Source organism: Ipomoea nil, unplaced genomic scaffold (genome assembly GCF_001879475.1).
Source record: "Ipomoea nil cultivar Tokyo-kokei standard unplaced genomic scaffold, Asagao_1.1 scaffold2167, whole genome shotgun sequence".
Lineage (NCBI taxonomy): Eukaryota > Viridiplantae > Streptophyta > Magnoliopsida > Solanales > Convolvulaceae > Ipomoea > Ipomoea nil.
The window spans coordinates 234365-251800 of NW_017618595.1; the positions used below are offsets into that span (position 1 = coordinate 234365).

At 38.0% G+C, this 17436-nt stretch overlaps 1 long non-coding RNA gene across 1 annotated transcript; it reads left to right on the plus strand.

Moving 5' to 3' along the window:
• Positions 1-8677: 8677 nt before the first annotated feature.
• LOC109150031 lies at positions 8678-9351 on the plus strand. The gene is made up of 2 exons (XR_002049071.1): positions 8678-8795; positions 8971-9351. It is a non-coding gene; the product is annotated as an uncharacterized LOC109150031 (long non-coding RNA).
• Positions 9352-17436: the final 8085 nt, after the last annotated feature.

Consider the following 17436-nt stretch of genomic DNA (forward strand, 5'->3'; position numbering starts at 1 on the left):
TAATAAGAGTAAATTCTCATTAAATCCCAAAACATAACATAAGAGTACGGGGTGCTATGCCACATCTGAGCTAGAGAACTCAGGTGCACAGGCTAACTAACTAAGATCCTCAATAATGTCAGTACATAAGCATGGCACGCAGGCCGAAAGGGAAACTATCTATTCTACGCTCCAAGTATTTAGCGCGCTCCAATGCCTACTCATCTGTGCCTGAAAGCCAAATATATCTGTTCAGCGAGAGATGCTGGTAACCCACTCCAACACGTTGAAATACATTATAGATAGATATATATATAGATATACGAAAATCATTTCGAAGCAGGAAGATATATACTTAAGAGACACTAGTTTTAAAACCGAGAATAGACTCAGCAAATAGGGATGAGCACATCAAATAACAATAGGCATTTAAGTAGAGATAACATCACAAGGAATACACATCTCAGGTCACTGATCACTTTCCAATTCCAAACAATCATCATCCAATCACCATTCATGTCACATCATCATTGCATCACCATGCATATCACATCATCATTGAATCACCATTCATATCACATCATCATTGATGGCGCCACGAGACCAATCGCATACCCCGAACATGAGGGTCAATGCATATAGCATTAACATGGACCCGCAGCACCCTACCCAGTACCGCGGTACGAGGGGAGTTGATCGCAACCAACCCTTTGAGAACCGTTGACGAACTCAACGTCGGACCACGATCCTACATACCGCTGACGCACCCAGTCGGTGGACCGCGATCCCCTTTTCAAGGGGGCACTTACGACCCTACACACCGCCGATGGGTACACCGGTGGACCATAGCGGATCAAGCCCGACACACCGCGGAGCTATACTCAGTCGGTGGGCGAAGATCCTCGGAGACTATGGCCCTACACACCGTCGTCCCATCGCTCGGTGGGTCGCAGCCAGCCGTAACCCTACACACCGCCCCGATTACTCGGATCGGTGGACTACAGCCTTCCTCGGCTTATTGGCCCTACACACCGTCCTGGCGCGTTCAGGTCCGGTGGGTCATAGCACCGAGGCCCATGTGGACCGCAGCCCAAGAAGTGAATCACTGACCGAAGCTAGGAGAATGAACCGCAACTCATAATTAGCCAAACAGTGGACCGCAGTCCTATATAATATTTATATACCTGACCGATCGCAACCGGCCTGGTTAACAGTTGGTATGGTTCTCAACCCATCCAACTGCCCGTATAGCCAATTCGATCGCAACCAAATTGGGGAATCATGCATCACATAACACATTATAACACATAATAGCACATTGGGAAGGGGGAGACATATAAATAAGCTTACGTGTGATCATTCACATACTAAGAATATTCCTAAGGGGTTCATATCACTTCCACCTAGGTCAACGGGCTACCAATTCAACTAACATGCAATTCCTAAGTTTCACTTATCCTACGAACGGTGCCCGAAACATCAAATTAGACTCAGGCACGATAAACGGGGTCCGTTGGGACGCCACGGGGAATGGGGGACATCAAACGGGGAAGCCGGAGACCTGGGAGGAGTCCCGAACCAGCGGGTAGTCGGTGGGTGAGGGATCACCGGCCGGCTACCCGCCAGAGATCACTGCCCGGCAGCGGGTTACCGGCGGGCGGCCGGCTGCCCGGCAGCGGGTTGCTGGCGGGCGGACGCCTGTCCGCTGCCCGGCGGTGATCTTCGGGCAGCGGGTAGGTGGTGGGTACCCCTACCCCCACCTACCCCCCACTGACTCATTCATCAATATTTCGTCCCGGGATCCTTTGTGGAACCCGAAACCATGCTTAGACACTTTTAAATGCAATTAACGACACCACGTAGTCAATTAACGGATCAAAAGCATAAATCACATATAACTCATCCTATCACGACTTCTAAATATAAACAACACCCGAACATGTGAATTTCCCCCCAAATATAATTCAAGAACATTATAACACAAATTCCCAATTCATCCTATGGCTCTAATCCCTCCCGAATCATCAAAATCCCAATTTTATCTTTAACATCAAGAAATATCCAGATTTGTCAAGAATCATTATATCAACATCATGAATATCTTTTCATCATCAAGACCATCAAGAATATCAAGAATACACACAAATCATCCTATCAATCATCAAGAATATATCACAATTAACATGGAGGAATTACTCAAGACACACATATATAGAAGGAGGCCAAGGAAGGAGATTATAGCGAAGAAAATAGGTTTTGTTGAGACATGGGTTACCTCTTAGCCTTAATTAATTTCCTTGGCTATGAAGGGTCTTTCTTTAAGATTTCTCCATTCTTGATTTCTCCTAAGGGGATTCTTGGAACTTCTTGTGTGGTGAGAGATTATTTGTGGTGTTAGATCTAGGTGTCTCCTATGTCCCTATTTATATACCTAAGAGTCCTAATTAGGGTCTAGGTGGTATGGGCTTGTTAATTCTAATTCCTATGGGACTAGGGGTTTGGTTTTAGGGCTCAGGGCCCATGCTCCATAGTGGACCCCTCTTTAGTCATTTAATGGATTTTAATTCCCTTTTCGGGGTGGGGGATAATTAGATTAGTTCTAATTTAGGTGTCATAACACGGGGTGTTACATATAGTTTTGTCTAACATGCTTTGTATATATACATGAATGCGTGCAAGTGTGCGTTTTGACATGAACATGCGAGCTATGTGCATTACATATGAAAATATAAATTTCATTCCACGTATAATTGTAGCAAGTAATTCGCACACAAATATTCCTTAATAATTACGAGTAAAATAGCATAAGTTTTCAAATGCAAAAATGTTTATCTTGAGGAACCTTGATAGAATTTGATCACGCAAGTACTTAGGGAAATTAGTTTTATCTCAGTGGTAAATAGTTTTGAGGTAGGCATAACTCTTACCTCTAGAATTCCTGAATACCTAAACAACTTTGAATTGGAGACCCTTGATTGCTAATTCATAAATTAATTGATGACCCGATGGTGAGGCTAAAGTTTTTGTAATTATTTAGGGTAGGTAGGAGTGGTAACAGGGGGGGTCATGCGAGGGGGGAAAAACAGCATTAGGGCTATCTCAGGGTATGTGTATGTATATATATATAAGAGTGATGTAATTTGCATGGAATGATACTTCAGGATTAGGATATGCTAAGTGCAAACTCATAGATGCATTTAAGATTATTATAGCTAGGGTACATGTGTATGGTTTGGGGCTAGGGATATTATTGTATATAATATGACTGTAACAATTTGTATGAATACATATGAATAAGGGAGGATGTTCTATAGGCTCACAAGTTTACATATATATATATATATATATATATAATATATATATATATATATATATATATTATATATATATATATATATATATATATATATATAAGCATATAAGGACGTACCGTATGTGACGCAACCATGGAAGGATTAGGCAAGGTGATTAGGGTTGGGGTGTAATAATAATAATAATAATAATAATAATAATAATAATAATAATAATAATAATAATTTGCGTGGAAGTGTAGCATACAAATGTAATTGGGATTTACTACACACCTTAGGAACGTGTATATATATATTATAATAGAAGTTTGGGGGAATATATTTAGAGTATTAGTGCTATACCTATTTATGTATAAGGGTTTGTTTTAGGGGGTCCTTATCTTAGAGGTCAAGGGTTCTAAACAAGCTATTGGAAGCTTGGGGTCTATTATGCAACATGGACCAAGGTCTAGTGGGATAGTTTTAAGATTGTCTTGGGGACGCAATATATTTTCCCAAGGATAATTTCTAGATGACCACTTGGTTTAGGTTCCTCGGGTTTCTCCCGGTTTCACTCGGATTGTCTTTCGGGTCAAATCTTAATGTGCAAGGTGTCCGAGGATTTAGATTTCTAGAAATAGAATTAGTCCCTATATTCTCTATGTAATTTATAAACGAATTAATTAGATAGATAATTCGACTTTTATGTTCAAGCATTAGATTGTTATTTACATGTTAGACACAAAAGAAGTATCAAAGAAGACACACAAATGCACAATGGATCAATAAAATGAGAAGTTAAGAAAACATACCGTACCAGTGGGCGGTCGACCGCCTGTCAAGTCCCCACTGGGACGTGGCAGTGGGCACGTGGTGGGCGGTCGACCTCCTGCCAAGGCCCCACTGGAATGTGACGGTGAAGAAAGAATCACTTCGGAAAAGTCCCGAGGATGCACAGATTTAAGCCCAAACAATTCTATACTCATATGAACAATAAAAGGGACTTAAATGCGTGGAAAATCTTAAGGAATCATATTATGATACTAACAAGGAACACGGGAGACATTCAACGAGATATCATAAGGATCACACACCCCATCCTCCCCCTTTTTAATTAAAGTTACGTTCCCACAATTTTCCTCCATGCAAACTTATGTAAGTACTTGTCGTGCTATTAGTAAGTTAATTGTCAAAGTAATCGGTCAATTATGATTAGGATGATTGAGCTATTATATGCCGAATACAATTACCAATTACAATTTCCAAAATACTTATCAAATAACAAATATCCAAATAACACACGTTTGATCAAATAGTTAAACAACAATATGCAATTAATTCCTTACTTGGTCTATAAACAAGTCAATTAGGAACATAAACCAGCTTTCATGTTCAGGCAAATAAACAAGTATGGTATTTAAACAAAATTTGACAGTTTATCAAGTTTTAGTATGTCAAAGTAAATTGTCAGTAATCAAACAGTGATATGCAACAAGGCAGGTAATAGTATGCAAGGATGTCTCAACTTTTAGGGCAAGCATAAAGGATGAAGAACAAGTATGTGAGAAAAAGTGATGAACTTACGATCTCACTGCGCGTCCTAAGATCCCTATATCCTAAGTTCCTAAACATCTGAAGTTTAAGCTTATCATTCTAAAGTTCAAGCCTAATGTCTTAAAGTCTTATCTTAAAGGCATTGTCTTAGGGTCGAACTTAGGCTCTAATACCAACTGTAACACCCAGAAATTTTGAAACTTTTAAATCTTATATGATAAAGGTAAATCCTCATTAAATTCCGAAAGTAAACATAAGAGTACGGGGTGCTATGCCACACCTGAGCTAGAGAACTCAGGTGCACAGGCAAACTAACTAAAATCCTCAAAGTAATGTCAGTACATAAGCACGGCACGCAGGACGAAAAAGGAAACTAGCTCTACGCTTCAAATCTCTAGCACGCTCCGGTGTTTACTCATCTGTGCCTGAAAGCCAAATATATCTGTTCAACGAGATATGCTGGTAACCCACTCCAACGCGTTGAAATACAATACAGGTAAATATATATAGATATACGAAAATCATTTTGAAGCAGGAAGATATATACTTAAGAGACTCTAGCTTTAAAACCAGGAATAGACAAAGCAAAATGGGGACAAGCACATTAATCAAGGATAATCAGTTAAGTAGAGTTAACATCATAAGGAATATGCATCTTAAGGTCACAGATTACTTTTCAATTCAAACACATCATCATTCAAGCATCATTCATATCACATAATCATTGATGGCGCCACGGGACCAATCGCATGCCCCGAACATGAGGGTTAATGCCTATAGCATTAACACGGCCCCGCAACACCTTACCTCAGTACCGTGGTATGAGGGGAGTTGATCGCAACCAACCCTTTGAGAACAGCTGACGAACTCAACGTCGGACCACGATCCGACACACCGTTGACGCACCCAGTCGGTGGACCGTGATCCCCTTTACAAGTGGGGACTTACGACCCTACACACCGTCGATGCGCACAGTCGGTGGACCATAGCGGATCAAGCCCGGCTTACCTCTGAGCTATACTCAGTCGGTGGACGAAGATCCTCGGAGACTATGGCCCTACACACCGCTGTCCCACCATTCGGTGGATCGCAGCCAGCCGTAGCCTTACACACCGCCTAATTACTCAGGTCGGTGGACTACAGCCTTCCTCGGCTTATTGGCCCTACACACCGTCCTGGCGCGTTCAGGTACGGTGGGTCATAGTACCGAGGCCCATATTTGGACTGCAGCCCAAGAAGTGTATCAATTTGGCCTTAGCCACTTTTGACCCTTAGCTCAGGAACAATCCATTGGCCTTCAGCCACTTTCGAACCTTTAGTCCGGGAACAATCCGGGAACAATCAGTAAAGATAGTACCATTATTATATGTTAATATAATTCGCTAAGAGCTAACCATAACCGGTAATTGTCAAACAAGATCAAAAGCATAAATATATATATATATATATATATATATATATATATATATATATATATATATATATATATCTAAATAAATAAATGTCCCCCCCAAATAATATAATCCAAACATGCATGCATGTTGTTTGGATTTGGTTGTTACATATATATATGTGTCAACATGTTGTGTGTTTCGTTTTCTTGTCTCAAGTTATGCAATTTCTGTGTTTTCGTTCTAAGCTATTTTTATACATATATCAACTAGGCTCGTGATACCATAATAGATTATGAATTTGCATGACTGACTTTAATGGCGTAAACAATTAGCTTTAAATAGCATACAAGAGAGTAAAGATAGCAGATAGTGAGAAGGATGTTGTAACAACCCGTCTAACAATGCTATTCAACAAGAGTATAACTAGAGCTAATCAGAAACAAAAGGTGTCAACCACAGATATCCTTTAACATATATTTCGTGTTTCAACAAATAATTTTTAATTTTGTGTTCTATGCACGTACAAATATTAAATTTGTGTAACAAAAACATTCAGGGTGTGTTTGGTTGGCACATGGGAATCGGAATGGGAATGTGCATTAAATACTTGGTAATGGTAATGAGTTTTAGTGAAAGTATTTTGCATTTTTGGCAGTAGGGTGAAATGTGAATGATTATCAATAATGTTGTTTGGTTATGTATGATCCAATAATTGGAATAAAGATTTTAAAAATATAACACAAAATCAATATAATTGATTCTAACCATAACCGGTAATTGTCAAACAAGATCTTAGTTCAAAAGACTATTTCACACTAATTTATACTATTAATTTAAACTTATACAACACATAGTAAATTATCATGTATTATGCGACTAGTATTTTTTTATGCGCGATGCGCAAAAAAATAGGTGCCCAATATTAGTACATTATATTAAAATTTTAAATTTATTTAGATTTTAGATATTTAAATTATTCTAAATAATAATAATAATAATGTAAATCATTTTTATAAATTTGATATTTATATTTTAGGTAATAATTGACATATAACTCAAATATATAATGTGTATATATTATTATTAATGAAGAAGATAAGAAAATATATGGTGGATGCATGTGCATGGTAACAATAGTGAAAAAGATAACGGAAGTTATAACGGTAGGGGTATGTTTGTCCAAAAAATTTTAATGTACAACTTTTATAGCATAATGTACAAAAAAACTTAACGGTAAAAACGGACATAAATGAGGGGTATAACTTTTGTTCACACTTATTATGTTTTTAGATTAAATAAATGATCAATGAGAAATAAAATTATAAAGCTAAAAGAAAAGAACAATAAAAAATAATAAAATTCAATTAGTACAAGATAATGTTATTATTTTCTCAAAACTAGTTATAACGAAGTTAGGCTTCCCTTAAAAAAGGACCTAGGTTAGGTCATTAATTAATTAGTCCCAATTTACCCAACCTAGATTGGTCGTAATTGTAATACCATGGACCGGGGTTCATATAATAGTGTGAATCTTGATACAAAAATTCTTTACCTTCCGTTAACACATTTTGTACCTACTGTTAACCTGTACACAAATTATCAACTACAGGTACAGAATGTGTCAATTACAGATACAAAATTTGAAAGTTATTTTTGAATCATGGTCTACATTACAAGATAGACCCTGATCCATGATATAATTTGTGAATTAGTCCCCCATGACCGTCATCGAAGTGCCTCATTCCACAATAGACATATTCATATATTAAATAAATACAAATTTATTGTAAACAAAATTCAAAAACAAAGTTAAGAATTCCTAACTAAATAACAATCGAGTAATAACAGTGATGGTTTGGTACTATACAAAAAGCCGATGAAGTGTTTTGTTTAAAACATATTTTGATGTAAAGGGATTGTAATTTTTATGAATGTTAATTACCAAAATGAACTAAAAACAAAGGTTGACAATTTCACATTACCTAATTTTTAAAAAGGATGGACCATATACTCGTTTATTATTATTATTATTATTATTATTATTATTATTATTTTCTATACTCGAAACTAATCAATACAGATGTGGAAAAAATTATATATCAGGCCTTGAAATTACATATAACAAATTTTTTTAATAACCAAAAACTCACAGTTACTAGTTTAGAGTGTACAAGAAGAAAATCATACTTTGTAATCTAATTAGTCAGCAAAGAATCACTATGAAGTAAATCCGTTTAAGTTTTTCATTGTTGATCAAGTCAAATCAAGAAAGTTAATATGTTACTTCTATTGAGAGGAACAACTTTGTAACCTCGTTGTTACAAGTCAATAGTCTAAATAAACCTAACAACTTTTTTTTGTATGGATTAATGACGCCACATCATGAGGTATAAGTGATGTCAACATGGTCCATTCTCAAAATTGTCACTTATAAATACTTCACTTACTAATGATATAGTCACAGCATTCCCATTTCAACCCTCTTTTGTTCTCAACTACATATATACGATGGCTGCTTCTTCTTCAGTTCGTTTGTTTGCAACTGTCTCACTCTTGGTGATGCTCTTCATGGCCTCTGGTTTGCTCTCTCTCTCTTTCTCCAATTCATATATATATATATATATATATATATATATATTATCTTCTTTTTAACATGGTATATATGGGATACGGTCTAAATACATTTGAAAATACTTGACTATTCATCTGGAAACTCGATCTTCTCCAAATACTCGATCTAATTGTGCATGCAGGGATGGGAATAATGGCCGCGGGTCCGAGAATGTGCTCGTCGCGGAGCCAAACGTTCAAAGGGGTATGTATTTTTGCCAACGGCAACTGCAATACAGTTTGCAAGTCTGAGGGGTTTTCCAATGGGAGCTGCACCGGTTCCTACAACCCCATCTGCACCTGCAACAAGCCTTGCTGCTAATAACCAACATTGCTTGCTTCAACTTCAATTCCATCACTGTTATATATATATATATCTAAATAAATAAATGTCCCCCCCAAATAATATAATCCAAACATGCATGCATGTTGTTTGGATTTGGTTGTTATTACATATATATATGTGTCAACATGTTGTGTGTTTCGTTTTCTTGTCTCAAGTTATGCAATTTCTGTGTTTTCGTTCTAAGCTATTTTTATACATATATCAACTAAGCTCGTGATACCATAATAGATTATGAATTTGCATGACTGACTTTAGTGGCGTAAACAATTAGCTTTAAATAGCATACAAGAGAGTAAAGATAGCAGATAGTGAGAAGGATGTTGTAACAACCCGTCTAACAATGCTATTCAACAAGAGTATAACTAGAGCTAATCAGAAACAAAAGGTGTCAACCACAGATATCCTTTAACATATATATCGTGTTTCAACAAATAATTTTTAATTTTGTGTTCTATGCACGTACAAATATTAAATTTGTGTAACAAAAACATTCAGGGTGTGTTTGGTTGGCACATGGGAATCGGAATGGGAATGTGCATTAAATACTTGGTAATGGTAATGAGTTTTAGTGAAAGTATTTTGCATTTTTGGTAGTAGGGTGAAATGTGAATGATTATCAATAATGTTGTTTGGTTATGTATGATCCAATAATTGGAATAAAGATTTTAAAAATATAACACAAAATCAATATAATTGATTCTAATGTAGAGACATCCAAATCACCAATATGAACAAAAAATAAAAATAAAAATCTATAAACACTAATCAAAGGGATGAGAAGGAACAAGAGAATGAAAAGTGATGATACCCTTATTTTATTTAAGTATGAGTTTTTTAATTATAGAGGTATTTGAAACACATAATAGTGTTCTAAAAACCTACCAACCAAATAATACCAATGAGTTTGATACTCATTTCTTAGAGCTAAACTTGTCAACCAAAAACACCCTCAGTTTCTTCGAATACAGCGCTAGCTTAGTTTATTAACATAAATGAGAAAAAAATATAAAGTTTAGCTTGTACGTGTAGTTTACAATTACCTTAAAATTGATTCACTTTCTTAACTCGTGATATATATATATATATATATATATATATATATATATATATATATAATAGATTACCGTATGTATATAAATCAGGTTATATATGTTAGAATAATATTAATTATTATTATTATTCTATGGTTCATTATAATTTATTGTGGTTCATTATTAAATTATAAATAGATATTTAATTATGAGCCACAATAAATTATAATGAACCATAGAATAATAATAATAATTAATATTATTCTAACATTCTCCCACTTGACTCATAAATCATAATTTTAATAATGAACTTGTATTACATAATATGTATAGTATGAGCTAATTCTTCATTATATTGATCAGAACATAAGTCATCGTTAAGTTAGAAATTAATAAGTATCGTGGCGGTAATACGTCACTAATTTAACGTAGTCCCTTATATGTATCACAATATTAATTCCAAACTCAATATGATTCATAATGAACTTTTTCATGATGGTCCACGATAATGTCTTTGTCAAAGAAAAATCTTGTTTAACATAAAACATTCATGTATATATACTTCATAAACTAAACAGGATACTTAATACAGAAACGAAACTATATTGAGCTCTAAGTATCAAATATATGAAAACACAACCTTAACATAATGTTAGCAGTTCCCAATAACGGCCATTCTTTCAACATGCTAACGAACTACCTTTGGTGGCAATGCTTTAGTTAATGGGTCTGCAATCATTAATCTAGTGCTAATGTGTTTAATTGATACTCTTCGTTCCCGAACATCTTCTTTAACGGCAAGATACTTCAAATCAGTACGTTTAGCACCACTTGTACACTTGTCATTTTTTTAGAAAAGAAGATTGCTACGGCATTGTCACAATAAATTTTCAGTGGCTTGGCAATACTGTCGACAATTCCATGTCCCGAAATAAAATTCCGCAACCATAATCCATGATTTGTGGCCACAAAACATGCCACAAACTCCACATTCTAAATCTTTCTAGAACTTTGTTGATATATGCTTTCTGAGACAATCCTAACACTCATTGTGATCTTTTATTTCAAAGTTCTTAGAAAGAAATTGCTTGGTCTCATGCATTAAACCAAGATCACTAGTAGCAAGCAAAATGTCATCGACATACAGAATCAAAAATATAAATTTGCTCCCACTGACCTTAAGATATATATGTAACCCCCTAAAAACAAGCTATTTAAAAGCCTTAAACATGCAGATAACTGAGCTAAACAACAAACACAACGGAAGACTGAAAGATAACTAGATAAACATAGTCCAAAACATGGAGTATTATGCCACGTTCACCAAAAGGATGAACGCTATGGCAACATCTGCAATGTTTACATCTAAAGCCATAGCCTCAAAGTGCTACATCTAAACTGGCACACAGGCCACAAAACAAAGAGGGAGAAGCTATACTAGCAAGCACTAGACCGCGCACTCATCTAGACATCACCTGAAAGAACACAATAAAACATGGGACGACGCGCGGTCAGCGAATAATGCTGGTAACCCACCAATACTTGTGAAATAACATACATAGGTAAGATATAAGTTTGTAAAACCATTTTCGAAACGGAATATATATATATATAAGTCAAAAACCAAGAGGAATAGTCAACACAAGACTCAACACTCTCTCAACAAGGATACGGGAACACATCCCGAAACCACAACACAAAGGATAAAGACAAGACCGATGGCAACACATGCCCTTGTGAATACACACGTCACAAGAAGAGAACTCACAACAACGGCTACACAAGCTCTCGTGACATCACCCATCACGAGTTGATATGCCTTCCTTATGCCCGGTTCCAGCCTTATGGCTACCCCCAACCTTATTTCTTCTTCCAACCATTACCTCCAGGACCCCTGTACAACCAAGTCCAACGTTTTCCCTCCTGGGACCGTCGTCCCCCACCAACGACCACCAACGAGACCACCGATTTCATAGTACACGAGGGTACCGTACACACACACGGCAACACATGCCACCCAAGAATCACGTGAACCTTATACAAAGGTCACAACTCCATAATCACGTCACGGCTACCACGAGGACCGCTGCAATACCTTGGTGACTAGTGTCCCATACCACTAATCGTGCAATCCAGGTAAAGCCACGCACACATCACACCACAACAGGAATCAATTAACGGATCACAACGAATACATGAACCATACTCAATCAAGGAATGGGTCACATCCCAACAACATCAACGATGAATAACACAAGTTATCATCAACCAATCGGAAGGTACGAACAAAACACACGCTAGCATTTAAACACCGAACTAGCATGCTTATCAAACGGGTAAACCAAAGGTAGTTCCGAAGAACACACGAGACTCATCACTGTTCAACGAAACACAATGTTGAACACTTAGCACGATTCACGACACCAAAACCTACATGGATTCCTACCATATAGTTCTAGACATACAAAACATCAAGAAGACACTCAAATAGTTCCACAAAAGAACATCGGGAAGTCAAAAGACCAAATACCGAGTCAAAAAAATCACGAGGAAAAAATCCCGAACATACACCGAAGTGTACCCCGCGGGTGGGCCCACGGGTAGGCCCCTACCCGTGGTCCTGCCCGCGGGTACAAGCCTTCTCACAACATTTACCCCGCGGGTGGGCGGCGGGTGGGCCTCCTACCCGCCGTTCCGCCCGCGGGTACAAGCCTGTACCACAACAAAACACTTCGTGGATTTTCATCTCCAAACTCAAATTCAAGTCCAAAACATGCCAAAACTCACCAAATACAACAAAATGACTTGAATCAAATGAAATGCCAAGCAATGGCACAAAAGAACCCTAAACACAAGCTCTAGATATGCATTTTCACAAGATCATGCATCAACACTCACATTTCATAGCAAAACACATGTAGAATCTAAGAAATCACATAGAGGTAAGCAAAATTGGTTTTGTAGAGCGTGGGTTACCTCTTGTAGACTAAAGACTTCACTTTAGACCTCAACAAGCTCCTCTCAAGGCTCACCTTCCAAACCCACTTCAAGAACATACCAAAAGATCATAAAGATCCTATCTTTAAGAAAAGACACCTTAGATAAAACCAAAAACACAAGATGAACTTAGATCTTACCCTCCTAGATGCCCAAATATAAGAAAGGTTGTGTAACACCCCAAAATTTTGAAACTTTTAAATCTTATATGATAAAGGTAAATCCTCATTAAATTCCGAAAGTAAACATATGAGTACGGGGTGCTATGCCACACCTGAGCTAGAGAACTCAGGTGCACAGGCAAACTAACTAAAATCCTCAAAGTAATGTCAGTACATAAGCACGGCATGCAGGCCGAAAAAGGAAACTAGCTACTCTACGCTTCAGATCTCTAGCGCGCTCCGGTGTCTACTCATCTGTGCCTGAAAGCCAAATATATCTGTTTAGCGAGAGATGCTGGTAACCCACTCCAACGAGTTGAAATACATTATAGGTAGATATATATAGATATACGAAAATCATTTTGAAGCAGGAAGATATATACTTAAGAGACTCTAGCATTAAAACCAGGAATAGACAAAGCAAAATGGGGACAAGCACATTAATCAAGGATAATCAGTTAAGTAGAATTAACATCATAAGGAATACGCATCTTAAGGTCACAGATTACTTTTCAATTCAAACACATCATCATTCAAGCATCATTCGTATCACATAATCATTGATGGCGCCACGGGACCAATCGCATGCCCCGAACATGAGGGTTAATGCTTATAGCATGAACACGGCCCCGTAGCACCCTACCTCAGTACCGCGGTATGAGGGGAGTTGATCGCAACCAACCCTTTGTGAACCGCTGACGAACTCAACGTCGGACCACGATCCGACACACCGCTGATGCACCTAGTTGATGGACCGTGATCTCCTTTACAAGGGGGACTTACGACCCTACACACCGTCGATGCACACAGTCGGTGGACCATAGCGGATCAAGCCTGACTTACCGCTGAGCTATACTCAGTCGGTGGACGAAGATCCTCTGAGACTATGGCCCTACACACCGCTGTCCCACCATTCGGTCGATCGCAGCGAGCCGTAGCCCTACACACCGCCTGATTACTCAGGTCGGTATACTACAGCCTTCCTCGACTTATTGGCCCTACACATCGTCCTGGCGCGTTCAGGTCCGGTGGGTCATAGCACCGAGGCCCATATTTGGACCACAGCCCAAGAAGTGTATCAATTTGGCCTTAGCTCAGGAACAATCCATTGGCCTTCAGCCACTTTCGAACCTTCAGTCCGGGAACAATCCATTCGGTCTTCAACCGACTTCCGAACCTTAGTCCGGGAACAATCCATTCGATCTTCAGCCGACTTCCGAACCTTAGTCCGGGAATCACCCAATTGCCTATAACCAAAATGGGGGATCATGCAACACATAACACATAGGAGAACGTAGTAGCACATTGGGAGGGGAAAGACGTATAAATAAACTTACGTGTGATCGTTCACATACTAAGGATAGTCCTAAGGGTTCATACAACTTCCACCTAGGTCAACGGGTTACCAATTCACTAGCATGCAATTCCTAAGACTCATTTAACCTACGAATGGTACCCAAAATATTAAACTAGACCCGGGCACGACAAACGGGGTCCTTTGGGACACCAGGGAGAGCGGGGAACATCAAACGGGGAGGCCAAAGACTCGGGGTGGGGTACGGACCAGCGGGAAGCCGGTGGGTGGAGATCACCCGCCGGCTGCCCGCCGGAGGGCACTGTTCCGGGCAGCGGGTTGCCTGCGGGCAGTCGGCTGCCCGCTACCGGGCAGTGCCCTTTGGGCAGCGGGTAGGTGGTGGGTTCCCCCACCCCCACCTACCCCCCACTGGCTCTTTACTCATATACTCGTCCCGAGAACCTTCGTGGAACCCGAAACCATGCTTAGACACTTTTAAACGGAATTAACGACATCACGTAAGCAATTAACGGATCAAAAGCAAGAATCGTGTAGGACTTATCCTATTATGACTTCTAAATATAAACAACACCCGAACATGCGAATTGCCACCCAGATATAAATCAAGAACATCACAATACAAATTCCCAATCCAACCTAGGGCTCTAATCCCATCCAAATCATCAAGAACATATTTTATTTTTAACGTCAAGAAGTATCAAGATTCGTCAAGAATCATCACAATATAATCAAGAACTTCTCTTTAACATCAAGATCATCAAGATTATCAAGTAAGCATATAAATCATCTTATATCGTCAAGAACATAACACAATTATCATAGAAGAATTCAATCAAGACACAAGAATATAGAGGGAGGCCAAGGAAGGAGATTATAGCGAAGAAAATAGGTTTTGTTGAGACATGGGTTACCTCTTAGCCTTAATTAATTCTCCCTTGGCTATTAAGGTTCTTCTCTAAGATTTCCATCTGCTTGATCTCCCTAGGCTCGGTGGTGGGGAATCTCCCGGGAATATTTTCGTGTAATATAACTATGGGTGTTAAGGTTTCTAATTGCTTTCTAATCCCTATTTATAGAATCGGGAATCCTAATCATAATCTGAATAATATATGCTTACTTTCTTTATTCCTAATAGATATATAGGTCTAGGATTCCTAATTAGAATCTGACTAGTAAAAGGTTTACCCTCTATATTTCTAATGGGCTTAAAACTCTAGTTTAGGCAAGGGTCCATAATCTATGGTGGACCACATTAATTAATTAAAGGGAATCCTAATCAAATTAAATCCTTTTTAATTATTATTAACAGAATTACTTAAATAATTAATTCGGGATTGAAGTTCGTAACACGGGGTGTTACACTCTCCCCCCTTACAGGAATCTTCGTCCCCAAAGCTTAGAAATCATTTTGGGGAAAAGAGCCCGAATTAGTATAGTAGCACATAAGGAAAATATTATATGGGAAATATACACATATGCACATATAAATTTACTGGGTTTAAGCCTAAATATTGTGCTAGCAAAATGCTCTGAATAATAAGGTTATGAATATGCAACCCACATTATCTAAATCTTATGGATGCATGATAACATAACATAGAAGTCTTACACACGGCATGTTCATTGGTTGATTGATTTAGGATGATTTAACACATAAGATCACCAGTTGCACCGAACATATAATTATTTATGCACCTAAATAAGAGGCAAATATCACGCGGGTGCAGGTTCGGATAGCCACATAACTATTATAAAGCACATATATGCATTATTCAACATGTTAAGCTAGTGCATGATTAACAATTAAATTCACGTACTCAATATCGTGGTATAACCAGACATTTGTCACATCAATTCAGGAAAGTCATAAATCATATAACAATTATTCAAATAGCGAAAATCAGATTTTGAGGAAAAGATTGTTAGTAATTAGTAGGAAGGTTCTTGCTTCTTATGGGGCAAATAAATTCTGGGGGGAATAATAGGATTAGGATCTTTATTTTGCATATCATGGATAATGGCGGGTGATCACATAACAAGTATTGGCACCTATATGCAGGTTGCTTGTAATTAATACTATTGTATATATGCATCGTGGGATGCCTTCTAACACATAGTGTAACACCCCAAAATTTTAAAACTTTTAAGACTTATATAATAAGAGTAAATTCTCATTAAATCCCAAAACATAACATAAGAGTACGGGGTGCTATGCCACATCTGAGCTAGAGAACTCAGGTGCACAGGCTAACTAACTAAGATCCTCAATAATGTCAGTACATAAGCATGGCACGCAGGCCGAAAGGGAAACTATCTATTCTACGCTCCAAGTATTTAGCGCGCTCCAATGCCTACTCATCTGTGCCTGAAAGCCAAATATATCTGTTCAGCGAGAGATGCTAGTAACCCACTCCAACGCCAAATATATCTGAAAGCCAAATATATCTGTGCCTGAAAGCCAAATACATTATAGATAGATATATATATATATATAGATATACGAAAATCATTTCGAAGCAGGAAGATATATACTTAAGAGACACTAGTTTTAAAATCGAGAATAGACTCAGCAAATAGGGATGAGCACATCAAATAACAATAGGCATTTAAGTAGAGATAACATCAGAAGGAATACACATCTCAGATCACTGATCACTTTCCAATTCCAAACACATCATCATCCAATCACCATTCATGTCACATCATCATTGCATCACCATGCATATCACATCATCATTGAATCACCATTCATATCACAT